The sequence below is a fragment of the Podarcis tiliguerta genome (genome assembly GCF_965153285.1).
Source record: "Podarcis tiliguerta genome assembly, chromosome: 9".
Taxonomy (NCBI): Eukaryota; Metazoa; Chordata; class Lepidosauria; order Squamata; family Lacertidae; genus Podarcis; species Podarcis tiliguerta.
The window spans coordinates 7,627,240-7,653,041 of NC_139542.1; the positions used below are offsets into that span (position 1 = coordinate 7,627,240).

Consider the following 25,802-nt stretch of genomic DNA (forward strand, 5'->3'; position numbering starts at 1 on the left):
AAGAACTTGGGTTTAGCAGATTCTCTGTTGTTCCTTGCTAGACACAGCAAGAGTATGGGTTGTTTTCAGCTACAGCTACAACAATAGCAACAGCAGGGAGGACAGGCGATAGAGAGATCAGAGAAGTCAAAAAGGTGTGTGTGTGTGCAGGGATGTGAGGAGAGAGAACAGCAGAAAGACATAGAGAAATGGGTTGAACTCAGTGAGGCTTATTTCTCAGTAGCTATTCCTAGTACAGTGGTACCTCGGTTTAAGAACAGTCCGGTTTAAGAACAATTTGGTTTACAAACTCCGCAAAACCGGAAATAGTGTCCCGGTTTGAGAACTTTACCTCGGTCTAAGAACAGAATCCGAGTGGTGGAAGGGCACTGGCGGTGGGACGCCTCATTCGGCATGGCACGCCTCTGTTTAAGAACGGTTTTGGTTTAAGAACAGACTTCCAGAACGGATTAAGTTCATAAACCGAGGTACCACTGTATTGTGCTGCAACTGACAAGGCAAGGTAAACATTCCAGGCCAAGTTCATTTCACAGAAAATGCAAGATAGATTTACTGTTGCTGTTCTAAAACTACTTATTTTAGAATAGTGCTGGTGCTAACAAGGTGCAAATTTGCGTGCTGAGGTCCCCCAAAACACCCTAACCCAATAACTCACACTTCACACATCATTTTTGTTTAAGGTTTTTGGCATAATTTTGGCCACAACTTTATTATCATACAAATTGTGAGTGGTTGCTTAGGCATTGGTTATGACTAGCTGTCCCCCCCGCCTTGGGGGACAGCACTGACTCCCGGACTCCGGCGGGAGCCAGTGTGGAGGAACAGGACCCAGGGATTACTGGAGCTGCGCCGTTCAGACCCTCAGTACCATCCCTGCCTGCTCCCAGGAGCTTACGCGGCCCGCACCCTGCACCAAGGGTTTGGACGAGGGGGATGGTAAGCCCCTGAATTCCTTTAACGGAATTCCCGTGCAGCAGCAGCATTGGAGGGGTAGGCACAGCCAATCCACACCCCTCCACCAACCAATTTTAACCAATGCCTAACCGCCAACCTTACAAGTTGTGACGATTTGCTACGCAGTAGGCAAAACCCAATTGGCACGCACTAATCAGCCAAAAGGTAAATTCCTACCAGGCCCCTGCACCAATGCAGGCGACCCCTAGACAGGCAATAGCAAGGTCAAAGCGCAAGCCCAATCAAGGGAGGGCGGGCGGGTGATCCGGTGCCCACAGCGAAAGAGAAAGGAAAATGCTGTGCACCTTGTTTAAATAAGCTCTGATCCCACCCCTAAATTGGCAACATCAAATTTACCCCAGTAACACCAACCACCAATCCAGTTCCATCCCTTTGAAACTAGCCTGCCTGTTAACCCTGGGGTGCTTTGTCTGGCCCCATCCGCAACACGTGCTCTCCTTTAATGAGAACACGCTTTGCGTGCTGAGGTCCCCCAAAACACCCTAACCCAATAACTCACACTTCACACATCATTTTTGTTTAAGGTTTTTGGCATAATTTTGGCCACAACTTTATTATCATACAAATTGTGAGTGGTTGCTTAGGCATTGGTTATGACTAGCTGTCCCCCCCGCCTTGGGGGACAGCACTGACTCCCGGACTCCGGCGGGAGCCAGTGTGGAGGAACAGGACCCAGGGATTACTGGAGCTGCGCCGTTCAGACCCTCAGTACCATCCCTGCCTGCTCCCAGGAGCTTACGCGGCCCGCACCCTGCACCAAGGGTTTGGACGAGGGGGATGGTAAGCCCCTGAATTCCTTTAACGGAATTCCCGTGCAGCAGCAGCATTGGAGGGGTAGGTACAGCCAATCCACACCCCTCCACCAACCAATTTTAACCAATGCCTAACCGCCACAGAGCCTTAGCTCACCGCCAAACCACTCACAAATGCAACCCTTCCTTCAATCCCAAAGCAACCGTAGCCAACCAGGTGTCGTTCCCTATAAGGGAAAGATGCACCCTAAAAGGGGCAGCAGCCTTGAAGGTAATCACAGGGTGCAAAATCACGGAACCACCTGAAGCAAGGACCTATTTTATTTTACTTTATTTTATTTTATTTTCCACTGTCTTATTAACATGCTTTCCGGCCTTCTCGGTGGTAGTTTTTCCAGGCATTGGTTCCCAACCAGCTGCACCTGACCTCAGCAGGGCAGCACTGACGACTGGGCCCCACCATATCGTCAGTACAAGCAAACATTGTGGGGGAGCGATGAATCCCAAAGCAACCGCATCCAGCCAGGTGTCGTTCCCCATAGGGAAAAGATGCACCCCATCTGCCCTAAAGAGGGCAACATCCTTGAATAAAATAGCAGGGTGCAATATCACAGAACCACCTAGAGCAAGGACCTATTTTATTTATTATTTTATTTTATTTATTTACTTTATTTATTTTATTTTATTTTCCACTGCCATATTAACATGCTTTCTGGCCTGCTCGGTGGTAGTTTGTCTAGGCATTGGTTCCCGACTAGCTGCACCTGACCTCAGCAGGGCAGCACTGACAACTGGGCTCCACCATATCGTCAGTACAAGTAAACAGCGTGGGGGAGCAATGAACCAGGATCAGACTCAAGCTCACCCCAAATGCTCCCAGGGACTCTTGCGTGGCCCTACCCCTCGAAAGGGGTCAACAAAAGCCTGGCAAATCCTTGGATTCCTTTAATGGAATATCTTTGCACATTGGAGGGGACAGGTGCTCCAACCCCCCCTCCAGACCACCTTGAACCAATGCCTTAAATTATTTTGAGTCCAGGGAGAGCTGCCATCAACTCAATCCAAGCCCTCTTGCATGCAGGAATGCAAACTTATGCTGGAGGAAGACGGCAAATCATTCTCGCCCAGCTGTACCACCAGCACTGCGGGAGGACCTGCACAGGTCACACTCGACTGCACCAAAGGAAGGATCTCCTCCCAAAGCATTCCCCATCTGGACAACCAGTATGTTCACATGAGCAGGAAGACTGAGATGGCGCCCCAGTCCAAACTCGTCAGTGCGCTTGCCAGCCCAGTGTACAATGCTGTGGCCCAAATGTGCACAGCTGCTCCTATGAAAAAAGGAAATAACAGACAAGCATCAGCACAGACATCATTGGTGACACTTCCTGATGTAACCCTTGTCAGCATCAGACTTCCAATGACCCGTATTCACAATCCTGTCTACTGACAGGCCCCCAATGTGCAGCCTTTGCAGCAGCCCTATTCGGAAGGAATGAGGCGTGTTCAGCGGTAGGCAAGCTGCAGGCCATAATAACTGGTGCACTACGTAAGCACATTGATGCCTGGCTAACGGGAACCCATTTTCATGCACTAGGAGTGGGCCAGCCCCCAGGGGAATGAAAAGCCAAATATTTCTGGTATCCATAACCGGGCAAGGGCCCTCCTCACCTGTAACGGGAAGCCTGATTGTGGCACTCCTGCCCACTAAGTCTGTTTTAGAGTTCCCAACTCTAATGACAAGCTCCAAAGCAGATAAGGAAAAGTCCTGAAGCAATAAGCCTCCAGACTCTCAGCCCCGTGCTGGTTCCAACAACCATTTCCCCAACCCTCAATGCACCAAAATGCAATGGAATACTGAAAGGAGTCTCGCCTTGATCTTTAACCAGCAGACAAGTTTTAACTTGTTGCAGATACTGCATAGGTAAAATTAACCGACTTCCTGCCCGCTGTCCTATGAAGTTGGAGCCTATTCCAACCTTCCAAGGCCCTGCGCACTACAAACTTTATACAAGGTCTCTGAAAAATAAAGCTTCAGTATAACAGACATTGCAGCGGACTGAATTCTGATAGTTATAACAGCACGCCCAATCTGCAGCAGGTGGACCAAATACTGCAGGATCTGCTCAGAGAATGGGGCCCAGTTCATCTGAATGGCCGAAGACTGCCAGTTTAAGGCTAAGAAATCCATCCAGGACTTCCCATAAGAGCTAAAAGCAGAAGGGGAAATGGAAGCTGCTACTCTCTGCAATTACTAATTGTTGTCAAAATGCCACAGGTGGTCTTGAGAAGTCTGGCAGTAGCTGAGTGTCTGGAGCCCAGGATCTGAAGCGCTCTATCTGAAAATGGGATAGAGTGTCAGCGACATCATTAGAGGATCCCGTAATCAGGAGAGCAGAAAGCACAATATTAAACCTGAAGCGGTGCAGCTCGAAAGCGTGAGCGGAGGGGCGGAGACTCTGCTGGAGCGTGAGGACTGTTTTGCCAAGACGCTCACCACTACCTGGTTATCAGACCAAAAGCAAATCCAATGTTCACTTAACTCCTCGGGCCACATGTGAACTGCTACTACAATGGGGAAAACTCAAGAAAGGTCACATTTAGGAATTGCAACCATTGCATGAGATCTGCCTTCACCTCACTTGGTAAGCGTATACAAAGGTAAGGGGACCTCAGGCCGCAGGCAGCCTGGCCTAGTGGGAAGGGAAGGGGCGGCCTGGGGCAACCACTCTGCATGCAAGATTAATTAAGTGACCCAGCAAGATCGGATCTGATGAAGCATCACTTGCTACAGAGGAAGTATTACAAATTAACTTCCTTCAAGGCAGACAGCTTCTCCATAGGCAAGTGGTATGTTTTAGCAACGATATCCATCTGGATCCCTAAATAAAATGGGAATATGGGCAAAAGGTATTGAGCTATTGCTTGCCAGCTTCCAGCCCCCGCTTGGGCAGGGGGCATCTTGTGCTGCCATCATGATACGTAACTTTACGGGCTGACGCTGGCCAGAATCCCTAAAGAAGTCCCAACAAAACTGCCGCCGAGCCAGTTTCCTTTTCAGACACACACTCCGTGCAATGCAAAACACACTCCGTGCAGTGCACACACACTCCATGCAATGCAACTAGACACTCCGTGCAACACAACTACACACTCCGTTCAATGCAACTACACACTCCGTGCAATGCACACACAAATACTCTGTGCAATGCAACTACACACTCCGTGCAATGCAAAAACACACTCCATGCAATGCACACACACTCCATGCAATGCAACTACCCTCCATGCAATGCAGCTACCCTCCATGCAATGCAACTACACACTCCGTGCACTGCACACACCCTCTGTTCGATGCAACTACACACTACATGCAATGCACACACACTCTGTGCAATGCAAAAAACACACTCTGTGCAATGCAACAACACCCTCCGTGCAAGGCACACACACACAAACATCTCCATGCAATGCAACAACATACTCCGTGCAATGCTACTACACACTCCGTGCAATGCACACACACTCTGTGCAATGCAAAAAACACACTCTGTGCAATGCAACAACACCCTCCGTGCAATGCACACACACACAAACATCTCCGTGCAATGCAACAACATACTCCGTGCAATGCTACTACACACTCCGTGCAATGCACACACACTCTGTGCAATGCAAAAAACACACTCTGTGCAATGCAACGACACCCTCCGTGCAATGCACACACACCCTCCATGCAATGCACACAACCTCCGTGCAATGCAAATGCAAATCTCTCACGCAATGCAATGCAAATGCAACCCGTGCAGCGCTGTGCCCTGCAATGCACAGAGCAAACTGCAATGCGGGCACGCAAAGGTGCTTTCTCCCACTTGCATATTGCAAACGTGGCGCCCATTACATCCCTTGCAGTGAGGGAACCACCAAAAGGCCCTCAACACTGGACCCAAGTGTCCAGGTAGAGCAGTAGAGGAGCATGCAGCTGTCCCATACAGGGACTAATCCTGCAACCTAGGCACTACCAGCACTATGCGCTGACCAGCTGAGCTATCCAGGATGATCCCTAAGGACCCAGGACAGCCTCCCCCTGACCCCTGTAGAGGTCCAAGGTGATGTCTGAATCATCATCCCTGCTCCTCTTTGCCCTCCTCCTGGATCACAGCCTCCAAAGGTGCTTCCTTCTGGAAGAAGGCACCTGGGGCGTCCACAAGACATCCTCTGCAGGAGAGGCAAGCTCTTGCGGCATCTGCAAAAGCCCTGTCATATTCTGCAAAAAACTAAACAATGTAAGGAACCGGTGAAACCAATGCTTCATGGACCACATGGGGACACTATTCAGGCTGGAAATGCTTCCAGGCCATCGAATTCTAGGGCAAAGCCCTAGGATCACCTGCTAGTCCAGGCATAAATGTTTCCAGTGAAATATCAGAGTTGAGGTAGCCCACAGCTTGTCCAGGTACCCCTGCTTGCCCTTTTAGAGGGAAGCACCCCTTCAAGAAACCCAAAGTTCTTTTATCACAAATGGGCCGAACTACCCAGCAACAGAATAGCCCAAAAGGAGCAGTTTGTTTTGTTTTGTTTTAACAATGGCTAAGGGGAATATGAACCCTGTCTCCCAGGTCCTAGTCCTACACTTAAGCCAGTAAGCCACAATGGCTCATCTCCAAAATGGCAGTTGCCACTATCAGGGCAAAACAAACTTAAAGAAAATAAACTTGTTTAGAAACAGCATAGTTCCAGAGCATATACAGAGTGCTCATAGTCATTGGAGGCACAGAGAGCCTCTGCCACCCTCAGTCTGCCTCAGATATACATGAGCAGCAACTGAGCCTGCAAGCAGGGACATCCTTATAGAGAGAATGAGTCACGTGTCAGAGACTTAACAATTAACTGCTACCTGTAGCAGACTTAGGATTGGAAGTTATGTGCAGGCCGAATAGGCCTCCCTGCCTCTGGTCTTGAGAATCTTAGTCTCATAGCAATATTAAAGGAACTCAAAATAGTGCTCCCGCCCAAGGCTAGATTAAAATTTGGCCAACAGCGCTGCACACACTCAAAATAAGGCCAACCTTCGGGGATACTATAAACGAAGTGATTCCAGCTAAGCTGGGAACAGCCCTGACTAGCCCCACAATTTCAACAAGAGAAATGGGGGAAACCTTTTTGTGAAAGAAAGCCACTAACGGGGGCTCTCTCCCTACTGGGAAAGGCAAGCCACAGATACAGGGAGAATCTTCCCACAGGGCAGGGTAAGGGGTGGGGTGGGAAATCGAACAGAAAAAAAAAAAAAGGGGGGGGGGTTAAATTATTTAAGGGACTAGAGAGGATTAAAAGAAGGAGGAAATAAAGAAATATAACCAGACAATGAAGTGCTCCATGTGATCCGGTGCCCACAGCGAAAGAGAAAGGAAAATGCTGTGCACCTTGTTTAAATAAGCTCTGATCCCACCCCTAAATTGGCAACATCAAATTTACCCCAGTAACACCAACCACCAATCCAGTTCCATCCCTTTGAAACTAGCCTGCCTGTTAACCCTGGGGTGCTTTGTCTGGCCCCATCCGCAACACGTGCTCTCCTTTAATGAGAACACGCTTTGTCAATGTAAGTTTTCCCCCAGTCTTAAATTCAGTTCTACACATTTGCACCAGTGTTTTAGTGGGATTCCCCCCCCCCAATATACACATTTTTATATGCTTAAGATACAGATTTTCCACAGATAGTGCATATGTATATATAAACATATGTGCTATATTTTAGGCTTTTCTGTTCTTGTTTTTGCACCTGTTTGTAAATGCTTTTTGTAACTCACTTTGAGCGTCCCCCCCCCCCAAAAAAAGTGAATTATTAACAACAACGAAGAAGTGGTCTGCTGGATCAGGTCAATAGCCCGCCCATCTAGTCCAGCATCCTGTTCTCACAGTGGCCAACCAGAAACCTGTGGGTAGCCCACAATGAGGACCTGAACACAACAGCACTCTCCCCTCCTATGGCTTGCAGGAACTGGTACTCAGAAGCTTTACTGCAGAGTATATCCACCTCTCCATAGTGAACACAGTTTCACACAGCCACTACCCCCAGAAGGCAAGAATTCACTTGCAAGAATAACAGAGACAAGATGAATATGTGAATTATTTGAAAAGCAATTGTAATCAACAGATTACGCTAGTAGGATTGCAAGAAGTTTTGTAAGGAGGACTATGCGAAATATTGCAGAGAAGATTATGAAGAGAGTTATTAGTTAAGGACAATTAAAAGTAATAGAGAAATTAAGAAATGTAGATTACGTGATAAAGATTGAAAAATCTTCAGATGCAGTTGATGGAAGTCCAAAAGATTGTATAAGATAAGAAAATATGTTATATGATTGTTGGGAATGATATGTGTGTGTGTGTATGGGGCAGGGAGAATATTGACCTTTTGATGATGCATTCTACCGCAGAATGGCATTCTTCTAGCCCCTGGTTCTTCCCTCCCTGGTACCCTTGCCCTAAAAGAATCTACATTAACATTTGCCTCCTTGCATCCCCTTCTGTTCTGTTTCCCTATGAGATTTTTTTTTTTGGAGGGGGTCACTTTGCCATTCCTCTGTGCATTGGCTACCTCCCTCAAGTTTAATGAGCTCAGTTGGTAGAGCATGAGACTCTTAATCTCTGGGTCGTGGGTTCGAACCCCACATTGAGCAAAAGGTTCCTGCATTGCTGGGGGTTGGAGTAGATAACCCCCACAGTCCCTCCCAGTTCTACAATTTTGTGTTTTAGCAAACAAGTGCTTGAGTTGTTGGCACGCTAGAAAAATGCCCTGGGAAAGAAAAATATATGGGAGTAGCGCAGAGGATACAACCTCCTACTTGGTTGCTTGCATTTCCAGTGCTGATATATAAGCTATGGCAAACGTGGAGATATTTCTCCAGCCTTTCCAGTAAGGAGGCAGTATTTCTGCTTCTACCATTCGAAGGATCCCAAGGGTCAGGAGGAGACTAACATAAATTGGGGAGGGCAGTTCTCAAGCAAATTCTCCTTGCTCAGTGCTCAAATATTAGATTCTCCTAATGCAATGTTTTTGAACATTACTAATGATGAGGGATGGCATGAATATATATAATTTCCCTCAGGCAGAATGAACTTTCTGCAAAGATCGTGGGGGAGTGGGAGGGGAGAGTCAGAAGTTTCTCAGAAATTTCCAGGGGAGGGTTGCCAATTACTTCACATCACAAGTTGGCCAAGGGTCTTCTAAGTTTCCTGTCTTGTTTTCATAATCACTTTTTTTTTAAAGGATGCTGCTGCTAAAGGATCTTCTCCATAGTCTCCCTCTGATGGCACTTCCTTAGGAGAAAGGCCATGTCACATCATATTGTGACACTTCCAAGGCTCTCCAGGAGGTGCAGTCAGTGTAGCAGCAGGAGGCTCTCTGCACTGTTTCTCACCAGACCATGCTTCCAGGTGAGATCCAGTAGGGAAAGTGGCAGCTCCTTAAAGAAAACATTGAGATATATCTCCTCTCACCAAGCAAGCAGCAGGAAATTAATCCCTGGAATATATGCATGGCAGTTTGGCCCTCAAATATTATTGATGGATCTGCAAAACAAAGGATGCTTTTGGATGTGCAAGTTGATTAAGAAATAATCCAATCAAGCGTGTGATGTGCAAACATGATCTACATCTGTATTATACTGCTTAAAGAGAAGCTATGCTTTTCAGTAGGGAATACGATACACAATTATGTAGGTAGCAAGATAATTAAGCCAACTGTGGGTAATAACATGCATGCAATGCACACAAAGGATGCTCATCTGCATTGCAAAAATTGCCCACCTGCTCCTGTATGCCCTGATCATGCAACCCCAATAAACAAGAAAGGGCAAGTTTCACATGAAGTATGCATACTGATGAATTTAGGATTATTATTATTATTGCAAAAACAAAACATCACCATGGTTGTTGTTTTTTTAATGTGGACAATAATATTCAACGTGATTGTCTTAAGACTTAAACTATACCTTTCAAGGTCCAACATCAAAAGCAAAAGGTGTTGTTGTTGTTGTTGTTGTTGTTGTTGTTATTGTTGTTGTTGTTGTTGTTGTTAATACTTCACCCATCTGGTTGGGTTGCCCCAGCCACTCTGGGTGGCTTTAAACAAATTAAAACACCAAACACTGGTATGCATTTGCATTGTTTTCCTTCAAATTTGGTCAAAATTGCATTCCAGCTCTAATCCTGTTTGTCTGAATGTGGCTAACAGTGGGTGACTTCCCCTCTGCCTGGGACAATCTGAACGTGGTTTTCAGGAGCTGGGAACGTAGGTGAGGAGAGAGTAAATAAGTGAGCAATGAGAAAATAGATTCATTCATTTGTGCTTTGGATTAGAGATAGGCACTTCTTTAAGATGCAGCCAGGGCTGGCATAAAGGCTTGGCATGTTTGGGCATCTGCTGAAGGCTCACAGTCTAGCAGGCGACCCACTAACAAGAGACCGCTGGACCTGCTTCTCCTCTTCATCATGGTAACCTGCTTGATGTTCACTCACCTCTTGCTCTCCTCATCAGGCCACAGTGAAGATGAGGAAGAGAAGCCATTACCTGCTTGACCTTAGCCTCTCTCCTAGGGTAGAGAGGGTGTATGTCCTGAGGATAGTCCCAAGGACTGAACAGAGAGATCTGGAGGGCCAAATTTTCCCCATTCCTGATTTATATCCAGGCCAGGTGAAGAGAGGCCAATTCACTTCCTTAGGGTGGAAACAGAAGGGACATTCTGAAGATGCCCTCTATGCATTTATCCAGTGTTTGGAGGGAGAAGTGGAACAGCTGTTCCACATCTGTGTGGCTAACTGTATGAAAGGGGAAGCTTGTGCTTGTAAGCCAGGAGTGCAGAGTCTCCCCTTTTCAGACACTCTGCTTTAGAGATGCCAGGAATGGAGATGAGAGACAGAGTCCCAGTCCACTGTTTGCACATTGATAGGTACATGGGAGTTCTCTAATGAACAACCCTATACTGGGACCTGGGAGGACAGCACCACCCACTTCACCCTCAATTCTGTAGTCTCAAAAAACTTGCCACCAGTCCCTGATTTGAGTTCCACCTGGATCCTGAAATGCAGTGGTGTGTGTGAACCCAGTCTTTTGAGTAGGACTAGAAGAAGGGATGGGACGCGGGTGGCACTATGGTCTAAACCACAGAGCCTAGGGCTTTCTGATCAGAAGGTCCGCGGTTTGAATCCCCGGGATGGGGTGTGCTCCCGCTGCTTGGTCCCTGCTCCTGCCAACCTAGCAGTTTGAAAGCACGTCAAGGTGCAAGTAGATAAATAGGTACCGCTCTGGCGGGAAGGTAAACGGCATTTCCATGTGCTGCTCTGGTTCGCCAGAAGTGGCTTAGTCATACTGGTCACATGACCCAGAAGCTGTACGCCGGCTCCCTTGGCTAGTAAAGCGAGATGAGCGCCACAACCCCAGAGTCGTCCGTGACTGGACCTAACGGTCAGGGGTCCCTTTACCTTTACAAGAAGGGATGCATTCTTCAGAAAATAACAATCTGTGAACCATGGAGGGCCTATGATATCCATCATCAGTTCTTTAAACCTATGCAGAATGGCAAACAAAAATGTGAAAATGCAGCCCAGGTCTTTCCTGTTGTCCTGGTGGGTTTTTAAAGCGTAGCCTTCTCTTGCTCTGCATTTATAGCTGTAGTACCTGCACACACACACACAGCCCACTCTATGAGTATCCATCTTTTTATAGCAATAGGCTCTCCAGGTTGTAAATATTGCACTAGTATATGTTTTATTTTACATACCTGGATTCCTCTTTCCTGCCTACTTTATGCTTCTTCCTTCTGCTAGTAAATCCACAGAAGCCAATCGCCTGATGCAGGCTGTAAAATACATTTGTCTTCCATACAGTTCAGGAAAGCTACCTCAGGAACACCACGTGAAAACATGTATTATATAATATTGTGCTTTATCAACAAATAGTGCATTACTGGTTGTATTCGTTGAGAGATAGATTGCAACTTTGCAACGATGGGCCCTTGAGAAGATTTAAGGGGCCTAAGGGAGGCACCTATCCTGAAGAGCTCTGTTTCCTCTTCTCCCGAGGAGAAGGGTAGGATCAGAGTAGGAACCTCTCAAAGGAGGCCCAAGGCATTTTGGTACCTAAAGCAGACAATCACAATAATGCCCCCTCCACCAGAGGCACTGACTTGGGCCCCAAACTATGGGTGCCCAGCAGGGTGCTCCCAATGAGATGTCATGATGCCATGCCACATTGCGCATGTGCATCACTGCCCTCCGGCGTGGTGGCAGCGACTGGACTGGGGGATCCACCTCCATTGCAGGGCCTCTGTTGTGAACCACCAGAGCCACAAATGCACCCCAGAAGCATTTATGTGGCCACAGTGGGTCCCAACAGGGGCCCTACAGAGCAGGAGGCCCTGGCCCAGTCACTACTGCAGTGCCAGAGAGTTGGAGGTAAGGTGGGAGCAGTGGGGGGTGGAGGCTGGGCACCCACAGTGAAAATTTTGTGAGTGCCCAGGCACCCAGGGCATCCTGCAGATGACACCAGTGCCGTCCCCTAGTTGGTTGACAATGGAAGAGGGTGCCTTCTGGGGTGAAGTCAAACTGTTGGAGAGTAGGAGCACCTGCTGTGACTGTAGAGACCAATACAGGAGACACACGTTTTGCTGCAGCTGAGGCATATGAAGGCATCTGGTTGTGCTGATGCAAATGCACCATGATACTTCTCCTTTCACCCCTTGGTGGTGGCAATAATAACAGGGGAAAAAATGGAAATAATTGGCATTTCCCTGTCCTCTAAAGTTCTCCAGAATCTGCTGGTTGAGATGTGCCTGCCTAGTGCTAGGGCTGGCCTGTTATCAAATTCACCAGAAATGAACAAAGCACACCTGAAATGATCAAAGTTCTTATTGCCCAGAAGGTTGGGGAACCAATGACCTCCAATGAAGATCCATAAAGTTGACTTTGCATGGCACAAATGGCTTGGGCTCAACACTTTTGGTGGACAAAGGAAATAGGCTCCAGAATGGAGGTTTGTACGTGTGTCTGTGTCCATGTATTCCTTGAGGTTGATTCACATTCACTTTGCATCCTTGGCATTTCCATGAGGGAAGCAAACTCTACCGAAGAGCATGAATTTTGGATGATGCCGTGTCCATCAAAGCTTTGCAGAACCGCCATAACATGAAATTTTAAATTGGCCAGGGACTTTGAAAATGTGTTTAACAAACCTTGCTGAATGTTTTGGCATGCCTGGCCTGATTCTTGAAATTGTAACAGTCCATAGAATCAGGCAGGTCTCATTATTTCTGGGCAACTCATCTAATGCAAAGCATGAACCAGAAGGTGTATCTGCACCGCTTAAGTCACAGAACAAGACTTCCCCATGCTTAGCAACGGAAACACACGGAACTGAATGATGCCCTCCACCCCAAAGCCTGCAGCCGACGTGTTGGAAGATGGCAGTGCAGAAAGCAATAATGGAACAGTATAACCCCAAGGGAAAGCTTCACATGGATGTAAAGCCATAGCCAACTTTGGAATAGTTATTCTTTGCTGTTACTTTCTGAGCAGACTTATAGCCATGTGAGACTTTTGTGTGTCCTGAATCTGAGGGTGGCTTCAGAAGCTAACAGGAAATGTTAGATGACGTACAAGTTATGGGAACTTTGGATTGTATCCCTTGTTAGTCTCGTTGAAGTTAATGGGCACGACTAACTTCTTCTTTTTGTTGTTTAGTCATTTAGTCATGTCCAACTCTTCGTGACCGCATGGACCAGAGCACGCCAGGCACTCCTGTTTTCATGACTAACTTAGGTCTGTTAATTTCTATGTGTCTCCTTGAGTATAACGTAGCTGGATATGACCCATAGCCTGTCCTCTAAGGCCATTTGTGGGGATTCGTGGCCAATTAACCATTTGTGGTTGTTTTCCATCTGCCTCTTCACCAATTATCCAAATGACACATTTATTTCTGTGCTATGTTTTATGGTCAGTGTTTGTAATCTTTGATGTTTTATTGAGGTTGGGGACAGGTCCATCCCAGAATGCAGGCCAAACTAATGAGTTGAGATAGTAGCATTCACTGCTTAGAGATCTTTGAAACATTAAGCAGTATATGCATGCTTTTTAAAACATAACTAAATGCATAAATCCTGCCAACCTAGCAGTTCGAAAGCAGTGAAAGTAGATAAATAGGTACCACTCCGGCGGGAAGGTAAACGGTGTTTCCGTGCACTGCTGTGGTTCACCAGAAGCGGCTTAGTCATGCTGGCCACATGACCTGGAAGCTGTACGCCGGCTCCTTCGGCCAATAAAGCGAGATGAGCGCCGCAACCCCAGAGTCGGTCAGGGGTCCCTTTACCTTAAATGCATTTAAGAGATGGGTACAGGACCTGCCATTTTCTGGAGATTTCTAGGCCTGCTTTGGGAGTAACAAGTGAGATAGCAAGGCATATCCTAGGCCAAATTTGCCAAACTGGTGCCATCTGGATGTTGTTGGAAGCAACATCTGGAAGACACCAAGTTGGCAAATACTGGCCTAGGATTTTTCTGAGTAATACTATGGTTAGATCCCCTACCCAGAAGCTTTTGGGTATGCTGAAAGGTGATTCATTTCAAACCCACACATCACAACAATGTAAGCAGGCAATTGACTCAGCAAATTCTAACCAGCAGTGTATTTCAGGATTCTACTTTATGCAAGGTGACAATTTTATTTTTTCTGCCTTCCAAGCTTATAAAGTCCTTGACCCAAGTTAGTTAGAGCATTTCCATTTGGAACTTACATAGAATCACAGCTATTTACCTGGAAGTAGGTCAGTTGACTCTAAAGCTTGGACTGATGCACTCAAGTGGTGCCTATGCTTACATTTCTTAGCCGATCCTGATACCCATCTCTTCTTATTGCTCTCAGACTCTTTTCTTAGTCATTGGGTGAGAGAGATGGAGAGAAGACATTATTTTGGTTAGGCTTTTCTCCTGATGTTTTAGGCAATTATAATTAAAAAAACAATGCCCAACTTCTTATTGTTTAAAGACTAATAGACCTAGATCTACAGGATCTGAAAAATACTGCCAATAAATATTGACCTCTGTTGCTCTATACTATAATAACCCTGCAAATTATGGAATCACCACAGCTCTGTGTCTGTATACATTTACAAGTATAGGAGAGCATTTACTCTTGCTTGCTTCAATGTGCTGCCATCAGCATTGCTAGATGGATGAGTTAATAAGACTCTGGTTAATGAATAGATGTGGAGCAGTAGAATTTGTTGAACGTGTTCCCCTACATTGTACCCTGTGCAGTGAATGTAGAAGGAGGTTGATTCTCCCTCTACTGACAGCTTTTCCAGGAAGATCTCCTGCAAGATTGGTACTGGTTTGCTTAAGGGACGCATCCTCTTGTGTCATGAATAGGGTTGCTGGGAGGTTTTCTGACCTTGATGCAGGTTTTAAAAAATCTTGGAGGCTTATTGAGAGAAGAAAAAATGTATAATTACCGGTATTTGTGTTTGCTTTTAAGTGTAGTGTCTCTTACCTCTGTATGGAATTTTATTGGTCTGTAATAAATCATTTGCCTTGTTAAGGATACCCAGGTGCCCACCAAATACTTGAAAAAGAGGTGGGTGGAAATTTGGGCTCAGATCTGAAACACACATGGACATTTCTTTTCTGTGTTTTTTCTCTCCATAGTGACACCCTGTTAATTAACCCAATCTAATCCCTTGATTTGGTTTACCTATCATTCTTGAGTCCATGCCCTAATTTAAAATGGAGGTTAAATTATTCCCTTTGACAATTCACCCTTTGCCCATCACCCTTTTTGATGGTCAAGGCTGCATTGCGCTACCTTTGCCTGCATTACTTTTTAATTGGCCCCTTTTTTTTACTTATTCATCACCACTATTAATTTTACAATACTTTCTGGCTCTTAAATAATTTCTGGGTTTTATCCTTCTGTCCAGAGTATAAAAAACCATTTTAGCCTGAGGCAATGAAACTTAAAAAAATAAAATCCAAAACATTCAATCCATTTGTAAAGCCTTCACTGTCTAACCTAAAGTTTAAAAAGAACACCCAACCTCATTTGATTGGAAAAGAGTGGATAATGAAGGGTCCCCTGCCCCGTATTTCTTTTGCCCCCTCATGTAGGGCTAAAACTTGAAGTCAACCAATGAAATTGACTGGAAATAGGTTCAGAGCTGGCAGAAATAAGTAATCCTTCACACAACGAATAGCTACTTTAACACAGAGGTGGAGAAGCTCAGGTGTGGGGCTGCATGTGGCCCTCTGACCCTCTTTATATGGCCCTTTACTCTGTGCCCAGACCACAAGCCCCATTCCAGACCACACGCCCTCAGTGCAACTGATCACAATGGGGCTCACTGCCAGTGTTGATCAGCTGATTGATGCTGTCAATGAGCCCTGCTTGCAAAGGAACATTGGGGAGTTTACTTAAACTTCTTATAGTTCCACCACAAACAGTAGCGGCGGCGAGACTATAATATAATGGTGGCTGAGGGAAAAGAGGTGGCAGTAGAACGTAACGTTGTGCAAACCTCAACAAAAGCACTGTTGGCTGTCGGAACCTGCATTCGACCGAGGTCCTCTGGAACATAGCTGTCAAGTATCCCTTATTTGAAGGGCCAGTCCCTTATTCCAGTGCCATGTCCCGCTGCTGTCCCTTATTGATGGATGTCCCTTAAATGTCCCTTAAACGATGTCCCTTAAATTTCAAAGGAAGCAGCTCCTCTCCCTCCCTCCCTCCCTCCCTGCCGGCCAGGGAGGAGGGAGGCTCCAACTGTGTTGCTTGGCTGTGTTGCTCACCCAATAAGAAGTCTAAGAACAACTGGGGGTGGAGCTTGCATGCCTTGTGTGTGGCTAGTTAATGCAAGCTGAGGGGGGTTTTGAATGCTGGATGCCATTTTGTTGCACGTGCTGCTGCAAACTTTGCAGTGCAAAGCCAGGCCGGGGAGCCATCTTACATTGAGGCTGCATAGGCCTTGTGGTGCATGTGATTCAGATTCTATTCAGTTGAACCTCTGGTTACAAAGTTGGTTGGACAGTGTTCTTGAAGCTACCAGCATGAGTTTGACCAGACTGCAGGAGGACAGGAAGACTGGAGTGCCTGGAACAGGTGAGGCTGCAGGTCCCCTATTTTGGCTGCTGGTCCCTTATTTTCAAGGCTGCTGGTCCCTTATTTTCAAATCTGTAAGTTGACAGCTATGCTCTGGAATTGCCCTCTGACGATAATTAATGACCTGAGCCTTTGATGAGGCCTCCAGGCATGTTCCCATTACGCAGAGAATCAAAGCAGCAGAAGTGATGAGATTTATGGCTACATCGCTATGCTTTATTTTCTAGCTACGCAGACAGAAAAGAAGTACAGCCTCTCTCTGTGAGAGCAGAGAGCAACTGAACAAACAAAGGAACAGGAAACCAGTTACGTCACATCTGTCTCCTGTCTTCTGTGAGACTTCCAACAGCCTGGAATGTCTGGAATGCAAAACAGAGTCTTGTGACTCCAAAGCACTGCATAGTGGCAAACAGAAACTAACATCCTCCCTCTTTCTGTGAACACCACTGGGCAGTGTGTCAGTACAATCTCAGTACAGACCCAGTTTCTGTACATAGGTACAGTGTTGATCCTTCAGAACAACCTTGGACAATAAATCAGCAGGAATTCCCAAGAATTCCCAAGAAAGAAGAGGAGAGTGTTGAAGACTTATGTCTAATTCGCAGGTCTGAAAGAGCCAGAAAAGGTAGACCTCCAAAGAGATTTGCTGATGAATTTGCTAAAGCAGCCAAAGCTGTAACTGCTGTTAATAGCTCCAAGAAGGTATTTGAACCTTCAAACTTCCAAGAGATCCAGGCTTTGGACTCGAAGGATGCTGAGCCATGGTTAACTGTGACTGAAGTGCATCAGGCCCCTTCCATGGGCCCAATCAGCAGGTCATAGAGGGAGTGCAGGGGGACTTGCTGAGCCGGCGGGGCAAGGAGGAAGAGGAGGAGGTGGCTTCTTTGGCTGGGGACGCTGGGCCTCCTCCGCTAATTGACTATGTTTATTGATTCATTCCAGAATTTATAAGCTGTTCTACACTCATGGACTATTGAAGTAGTATACAGATTTTTCTTTTTTAAGATGGCTATTGTATCATCTCTTCATTGTCCCTTCTACAAGCTGACCAGCTTCACACTCATTTACAAGTGCTGGAAGATCTGCACTGTCTGCCTATTTTCTACCAAGCCAAGTTTGTTGTGGGGGAGGAAGGGAAAGGAGAATGTTAGCCGCTTTGAGACTCCTTAAAGGGAGTGAAAGGCGGGATATCAAATCCAAACTCCTCTTCCTCTTCTTCTTCTTCTTCTTCTTCTTCTTCTTCTTCTTCTTCTTCTTCTTCAAGGTTTTGGTGTTAACATGTGAAGCCCCTAAGTAACTTGGGACCGGGGTGCCATGTATACTCCCTGCCACCCAGTAGAGACCAATCTGATCTTTTAAGATCTTCCAGGGAGACCCTGATGGTCACTCCACAGGAGGTGAATGGTAATTTGAAGAAAGGGATGGGGGAGTAATTTGATTCAGTTCACATTTAAAGGAAAACCTACCTAATTCACAATTTCTAAAACAATGTGAGAATCGAGACCCATCTGTCCTTCAGACTTTGCACTTCTCTGAATTCTGTGGTGCAGTTCTTTGACCAATAAGGCATATATTAGGGGAACATACATACAGTAGGGAAAACGAAATGTATTAATGAAAATAGCATACTGGATATTTTGTATGAGAGTCAGTGTGATATAGTAGTTGAAAGGTAGTGTTGTATAGTGGTTAGAGTGCAAGGCTAGGACCTGGGAGGGAGGCCTGGGTTCAAATCCCCATTTGGCCATGAAACTCACCTTCAGCCAGTCACCACCTCTTAGCCTAATCTACCTCACAGGGTTGATGTGGGGATGAAATGAGGAAGGGGAGAACCATGTATGTACCTTCAGATCCTTGGAGAAAAAGGCGAGATGGAAATGCAATAGATAAACAGTAAATGCACACCCTGCCCAATTTTTATTTGTGAGATGATTTATTTATGAGATATGGGTTGCATATGGTCCATTGCATTTTAAGACAATTGTATTGAAAGTTGGTGGGTTTTTTTGTCATGTTTGTATAAACCATTTCACTATTTTTATATTATATTATTATATTAAGTAGTATGTTGCTGTTGTTTAGTCGTTGTCAGGGAACTGCCATCGGAGCGGGAGGCGGAGAGGAGGCTCCCGGACGATGGTGGAGAGGGTCCTAGTAGAAGGAGGGATAGCCCAGCCGCTGGGGAAGGCAATCAGCATAACACCAGTGGGAAAGGGGAGGAGATAGAGGAATCAGAGAGGTGGCTCCAGGACTCTTTGCAGGAGACCAGCGGAGAGGGTACGAGTGCTCCATTGCCCACACCCACCTTGCGCAGGAAACTTTCACGCAGGCAACGGGGGAGGAGACTGGGCGTCAAACAGCTTCTATGTTGGAAGCGGTTTAAGAAACGCCCACTGACGGATTCTGCCAGCGACTGAGGCAGCCACGGATCTGGAGGCTGTCCTGACAGAAAGAGTTCAACCATGCATCCTAGCCAGGAGTAAAGGCAACTTACGCACAAGCAATCCCTAGAACCACTACAGTCGTTTAGTCATGTCCGACTCTTCGTGACCCCATGAACCAGAGCACGCCAGACACTCCTGTCTTCCACTGTATAGAATTATTAAATAAATAAGGTTATTTTTTTATGAAGTCTCCCTGAACTCAGAGACATTCTCAGCTCTGCTTCTCCTTGTCCATCTCTTCTCAGAAGGACACCTGGGAGTATGACAGATTCTCCTCTGAGGAAGCTGACTAGGCGCCACTGCAATACAATGCCAGCACTCCACAAACATTCCTTGCAGAGAGCAAGACGATGAGCTGCTGCAGTTAATGGGATGCAGCTAAGAGAAATGATGGCAGTAATCACATCCCAGCTGTGAGGCTGCTGTTAAGATCTCCCAAGGAACTAGGAGCCCTGTTGCTTGAAATATTTACACCGTAGTACTGAGTATACTCCAGGGATCACTGCAAGGGGCTGAGGATATATGCTGCTACCTAGCTGCCATTTCTTTTCCGCCACTAATTGATATGATTTGAGGTGAAGTACCTTTGTGCCTAGGGAATCGTAGAAATGGAAGGGAAAAGAGACCAAGAACTGGTATAAGCAAGGATTTCAGCATCTTTCTATAAAACAAGAAGAAGAAGAAGAAGAAGAAGAAGAAGAAGAAGAAGAAGAAGAAGAAGGTATTATTTATACCCCTCCCATCTGGCTGGGTTTCCCCAGATACTCCCATTAAAATATTAAAATACAGTAGTCCATCAAACATTAAAATCTAAACAGGGCTGCCTTCAGATGTCTTCTAAAAGTCTTGTTGTTCTCTTTGACATCTGGTAGGAGGGCGTTCCACTGGGGGGGGGGGTGCCACTACCGAGAAGGCCCTCTGCCTAGTTCCTTGTAACTTGGCTTCCCACAGTGAGGGAACCACCAGAAGGCCCTTGGCGCTGGACCTCAGTGTCTGGGTAGAACGATGATGGTGGAGACGCTCCTTCAGGTATACTGGACTGAGGCCATTTAGGGCTTTAAAGGTCAGCACCAGCACTTTGAATTGTGCTCAAAAACATACTGGGAACCAATGTAGGTCTTTCAGGACCAGTGTTATGTGGTCTCGGTGGCCACTCCCAGTCACCAGTCTAGCTGCCGCATTCTGGATTAATTGCAGTTCCCAGGTCACCTTCAAAGGTAGCCCCCCATAGAGCGCATTGCAGTAGTCCAAGCAAGAGATAACCAGAGCATGCACCACTCTGGTGAGACAGTCCGCAGACAGGTAGGGTCTCAGCCTGCGTACCAGATGGAGCTGGTAAATAGCTGCCCTGGACACAGAATTGACCTGCACCTCCATGGACAGCTGCGAGTCCAATTTGACTCCCAGGCTGCACATCTGGTCCTTCAGGGGCACATTTACCCCATTTAGGACCAGGGAGTCCTCCACACCTGCCCGCATCCTGTCCCCCCAAAACAGTACTTCTGTTAGCTGCCATCCATCCTCCAACCGCCTCCAGACACAATGCCCATGACATATGCACCCTACAGAGGCACTACCTGGTGCCTGTGGGTCCTGCTTTTTCTGCTCCCCCCCCCCATTACTGAAATGTGGTTTGAAAGAAGTCTTCTATTGTAGCCATTCAAAGGCTTTTTTTCAGACATAATTTTGGCAATTCCCAGGGCTGGGCAATAGCTGGGGAAGGAATAAAACTCATCCTTGCTTGTTGTCGTCACCAAAAGACCGGTTAGGATGCATTTTTCATATTTCTCAGAAAGTGTTATCTATTTCCCTCCTCCAATGCCCTACAGGCCTGAAATTTTCCACCTTTGGTTTAGCTTTAGCTTATGGTTACCAGATGTCCCTGTTTCCCAGGGACAGTCCCCGGGTTTACAAATCTGTCTCCAGACAAAATCCGTCCCCGGAATGTCCCCGGATTTCATTTAATGTCCTTGGATTTTTATTTTAAGTGTTGTAGATTTATAAGTAGGGAATGAATGTTGTGTGATTGGTTCAACGGCACAAGACACATCATATGGAGACTTCCGGCAAGACAAAATGGTGGACCCCATGGCAGCAAGCAGCTCCTGAAGCCAGCCAGAGCCAACTGTGCTACCAGGCTGGCTCTGGGCTGCTGAGACTGCTGCTGCTGCCGCCACTGCTGAGGGGGAACCGGGGATGCCTGGTGCGTCAACTGGGGGAACCAGTAACACACACACCCCGTGACCCAAATCAAGCCAGGAGTGAGAGCGCCCGGCCACCTGGCCGACTGCCCAGTGGTGCCCCGAGGCCAGTAAAAACCCTGGAGCCGATGCAGGGAGAAGGAGGAGAGGAAAATGAGCAGGAAGAGAGAGGAAGAGGAAGGAGAAAAAAGAAGGGAGCCCCAACCTTGCTGCACTGCCACCACTGAGGAGAGGTAGGAGAGCACCGGGAGGGCAAGGACACATGGCCGAACCCAGCCCTGACCCGAGCCTACTCCATGGTGGCTAGCACTCCAAGAGAGCAGGATGGGGCCCAGAGGAAGGCCATGTGACAGAGGAGACCACAGAAGAGAAGATATTACTTTTTTAAAAAATAGTAAATTTTTTTAATAACGTTTTTTCCTCTTAAAAAAAAGTGTCCCTGGATTCTTTGGAAAAAATCTGGTAACCTTACTTTAGCTACGATGGGAAATGAATGTTGACAAACCTATCTGTGTTGTTGTTTCCAAGGTAGGGAAAAAAATCGACCTTGATCTAACTCTCTCTGATGCGCTGCATATGTACTGAAACATCCGCTTGACTCATAGCCTTCAGAGGCCTCAAGAGCATCATTGCGATGGTGGGTTTTCACCAAACAAGAAGACAGCATCCCAGAGTTTCTCCCCCCAGTGAACTCTGCTGCCAGAGCTGGAGTGCTAAGAACTGTCATGGTAACCAAATGATGTGATCAGTGGGCCGTGCCAAAGAAAGCAAGTGGAAGAAAGGTGCTGGTGTCTTTGGGGCTGGTAGCAGGGGGAGAGGAGAAGATGCTATCTTGCAAAAGCCCAGACCTGCACGCTTCATTCGTGGCTGAAAAAGCATCTCTACAGTAATCGAAAATGTCATAGAATCCCCTGATGGAGCTAGGAAATATAGAACAGTGCAGCCCTGGGTTGTCTCTTGAAGAAACTCAGAGGAAAAGGGGACAAAAAAACCCCTCAAAATGACTCATATTGTATGAGCAATAAGCTTGCATACAGTTCAAACAAACAGAATGGCTGGATCCCTTTTGCTCTTTTTTGCATTCAGGACATCAAGGGCAACGACTCCAACTTCAATCGCTTTTCAGTCTCAGCAGCAAGCTGAGAGCAGACTTGGGTCACATTCACAAGCTACACTTAAATCACTGTGATACCACTTTGTCATGACTCCCCCCACAAAGGATTCTGGGAGGCAGTTTGCTAAGGGTGTTGAGAGTTCTTAGGAGACCCCTATTCCCCACACAGAGCTACAATTCCCAGAATTCCCTGGGAAGAGGAATTGATTTTTAAACCACTCTGAGAATCGTAGCTCTGGGAAGAAAATCTTAACATTGTTCCCATTGGTGGGAGAATCACCTGGGCATACAAACACTTAGGTCACACTTTTACTGGTGTGGGGTGAGTTTTCACAATTCCCCAGTGCTTTTTTTCTAGAAGAATATATTCACCACGAAGTTGTTACAGTAAGTGTCACACTTTTTAACCAAAAAAGGAGAGAGGCGTCGGTACTGCATGTGGGATATAAAGCTGTCAGTCAAGTCCAACATTCTGAGAGAGGACTAACTGCCTCTATGTGGCAGGCAGTTTTGTCAGTTGGTCGGTTGCTTCAGGGAGTGTTAACTGGTAACTACTCAGATGCAGTCTTCTCATAACTCACTACTATCTAGTATATAGTTTACTTCTTATGTAACCTAAGCCTGCCTTCAGGAACAACTCTGTAAACCTGAATGAATCTGATAGTAAAGTAAATGTAAAGGGACCCCTGACCATTAGGTCCAGTCATGACCGACTCTGGGGTTGCGGCACTCATCTCACTTTATTGGCCAAGGGAGCCGGCGTACAGCTTCCGGGTCATGTGGCCAGCATGACTAAGCCGCTTCTGGCGAACCAGAGCAGTGCACGGAAACGCTGTTTATCTTCCTGCCGGAGTGGTACCTATTTATCTACTTGCACTTCGATGCGCTTTCAAACTGCTAGGTTGGCAGGAGCAGGGACCAAGCAACGGGAGCTCACCCCATCGCGGGTATTCGAACCGCTGACCTTCTTATCAGCAAGTCCTAGGCTCTGTGGTTTAACCCACAGCACCACCCAGTTTATGATAATATGATGCAGATTCATGTGTGTTTTCTTTAAGAGGGACAGAAAGGAATTATCAACCAGGAAGGTATAATTATTGATAGGACTAAAACGAGTTAGCAACCTGCTTGTCGCTGCATAAACTCAAACAGGGGGTCGTTTAAACTCTGCTAAATTATATAAACGTTCCCACACTGCGTACCCTTGAATACCCTCTGAAAAAAATCACTGCCCCTTTCCCTGGCAGCCCCTAGACGACTTCAGCACTTTTGTGGGGGAATTCAGGAGAGGAGAACCTGGAAAATGTCACCCCCTCCTCCACACTTCAAAAACTGGTTCTTTCCTTTTGAAATCCTGTTTAGAGGTGCAGCAAGCACGCACTCACTCATGGTTTTGCCATTTGCAGAAACTAAGCTCACTAGCAAGCATAAATTAGAAAATAATTAAAATGCATGGATGTGAAAGGAAGGAGAATTCCCATACAGGTGCCACACTTATAAAAGGAGCTGATTGACATTCAGGAGGTAGTAGGGGTTGTTCTAAGGCATGCTGGCATAAGACACTCAGAGCTGTGATGAAAGAAATGTGGCCAGGATGCTCATGTTTTCCGAAGGGACAGAGATAGGGCAATGGAAAAGAGGAAGTGAGGAAGGAAAGCTTGCGGTAATAATCCGGCAACATGGACGCTCCAAGTCTGGAGATTAATAATGTTCCACTCACTCAGCTTAACCTGCACAGACCTCCTTTGATTGCCAATGAAAGAGCCATGGGGGAGAAGGACTACAACACTGATGAAATAGATTTATGGATGAGCAATACATTATTTTCTTTGATTTGCCGTTGCTAAATTTGTGGGTTTTTCAGATCCTCGGTGCTAACCGTTTAATATCTTATGCATCAAGTTTCACAAGACTCCTGATGGGCTTTACAATTACTAATCCATCATAACAGCACCCGGAGGATTTGCATTCTGCAGTTATTTCTCAGAAAGGAGTTTGCTCACTGAGAAACCCATACCTTGCCATCATGGCTGCTTATCCCTTCCTATACTCAGAAGTGCTGTATATGTTTTCAGTGTTGGTGTGGTACAACACTGCTGAGATTATACCATTTCAGACTCCATGTTGCGGACTGGATGATTGAATGCTGTCCCACATAAAGAATAATAAACTCCCTGCATATGGAAAGTTAACCTGGGAGAGGCTAGCTTTTGATGTGCATGATGTTGTTTACATGAGAGCACACTTTCAGCCCAAAGGCACCTGAAAGGATGTACAAATATTTAGAAAGCTGATACAAATTTTAATCTGTTTTTAGTTTATGGGTTTTTTTTTAAAAAAAAAATCTTCCAAAACTCTTAAAATATTGTTGTTAATTCCTCTTATTGATAATTTTATTGCTTTATCTTTTTAAAAACACACAAAAACACATATATCTCACACCAAATGGTTTTTTACATTTTATTTCAAAAAAATAAATAACTATGCACTTTGCCAGACACTCCCATGGGTGTGAAGCCCCAGAAGCCAACATTGTCTTCAACTACTCAGCCTGAGAAGGTAGCCCCTCTCCTCTCCTTTAGTTCCAAGGATTTCCCTTCTGAACCAACAACTGAGCAGGAAGCCACCAGGAGTGACCCCTCTAATTTCCAACCCTTTTGTTCCTCAGAGGGGTTGGATTTTGAGGCCTCACTCTGGCTTTAGAGCTACTGAAGCTCCCAGGCGCCACCAGACTTATGCTAGAGCAACACTCCCAACTTGCTGTGCTATGTTGCATCATAGTCTGCCCAATCTCATAACTGCAGTCTCGGTGAGCTGTCCATGGTCCTGATATCCCATGTCAATACCCTTGCAACCCCCCCCCCCCAAAAAAAATCCTGAGTCAGGGAGACTCAGGCTTGTCACTTGAGCCTCAAGTCCACGAGTTATTCTGTAGCATATGACCAAGCAGCAGGGAACCAAATTCAGAGCCAAAAGCTTACAGTAACAAGCCATGCAAGGGAATAAATGCATATGTTTTATTATGGAGGTTACAAAACAAAATAAAAACACATTTACCATACAAAGACAGTTAAGAAGAGACTAACAGTATAAACACATCTCTGGGGATTCAGCTGCAGATCAAAACAATCAAAGCTAGCTTGTTTCACTCTAACCCCGAGCCATGAACTC

General features: G+C 46.2%; 1 long non-coding RNA gene across 1 annotated transcript in view; it reads right to left on the reverse strand.

Annotated features, from left to right (window-relative positions):
* Positions 1-4,329: 4,329 nt before the first annotated feature.
* LOC310657752 overlaps positions 4,330-25,802 on the reverse strand; it is a 73,105-nt gene continuing 51,632 nt past the window's right edge. Inside the window, exon 3 of the long non-coding RNA XR_014501897.1 lies at positions 4,330-4,970. This is a non-coding gene — a long non-coding RNA (uncharacterized lncRNA). The remainder of the gene's footprint in view (positions 4,971-25,802) is intronic.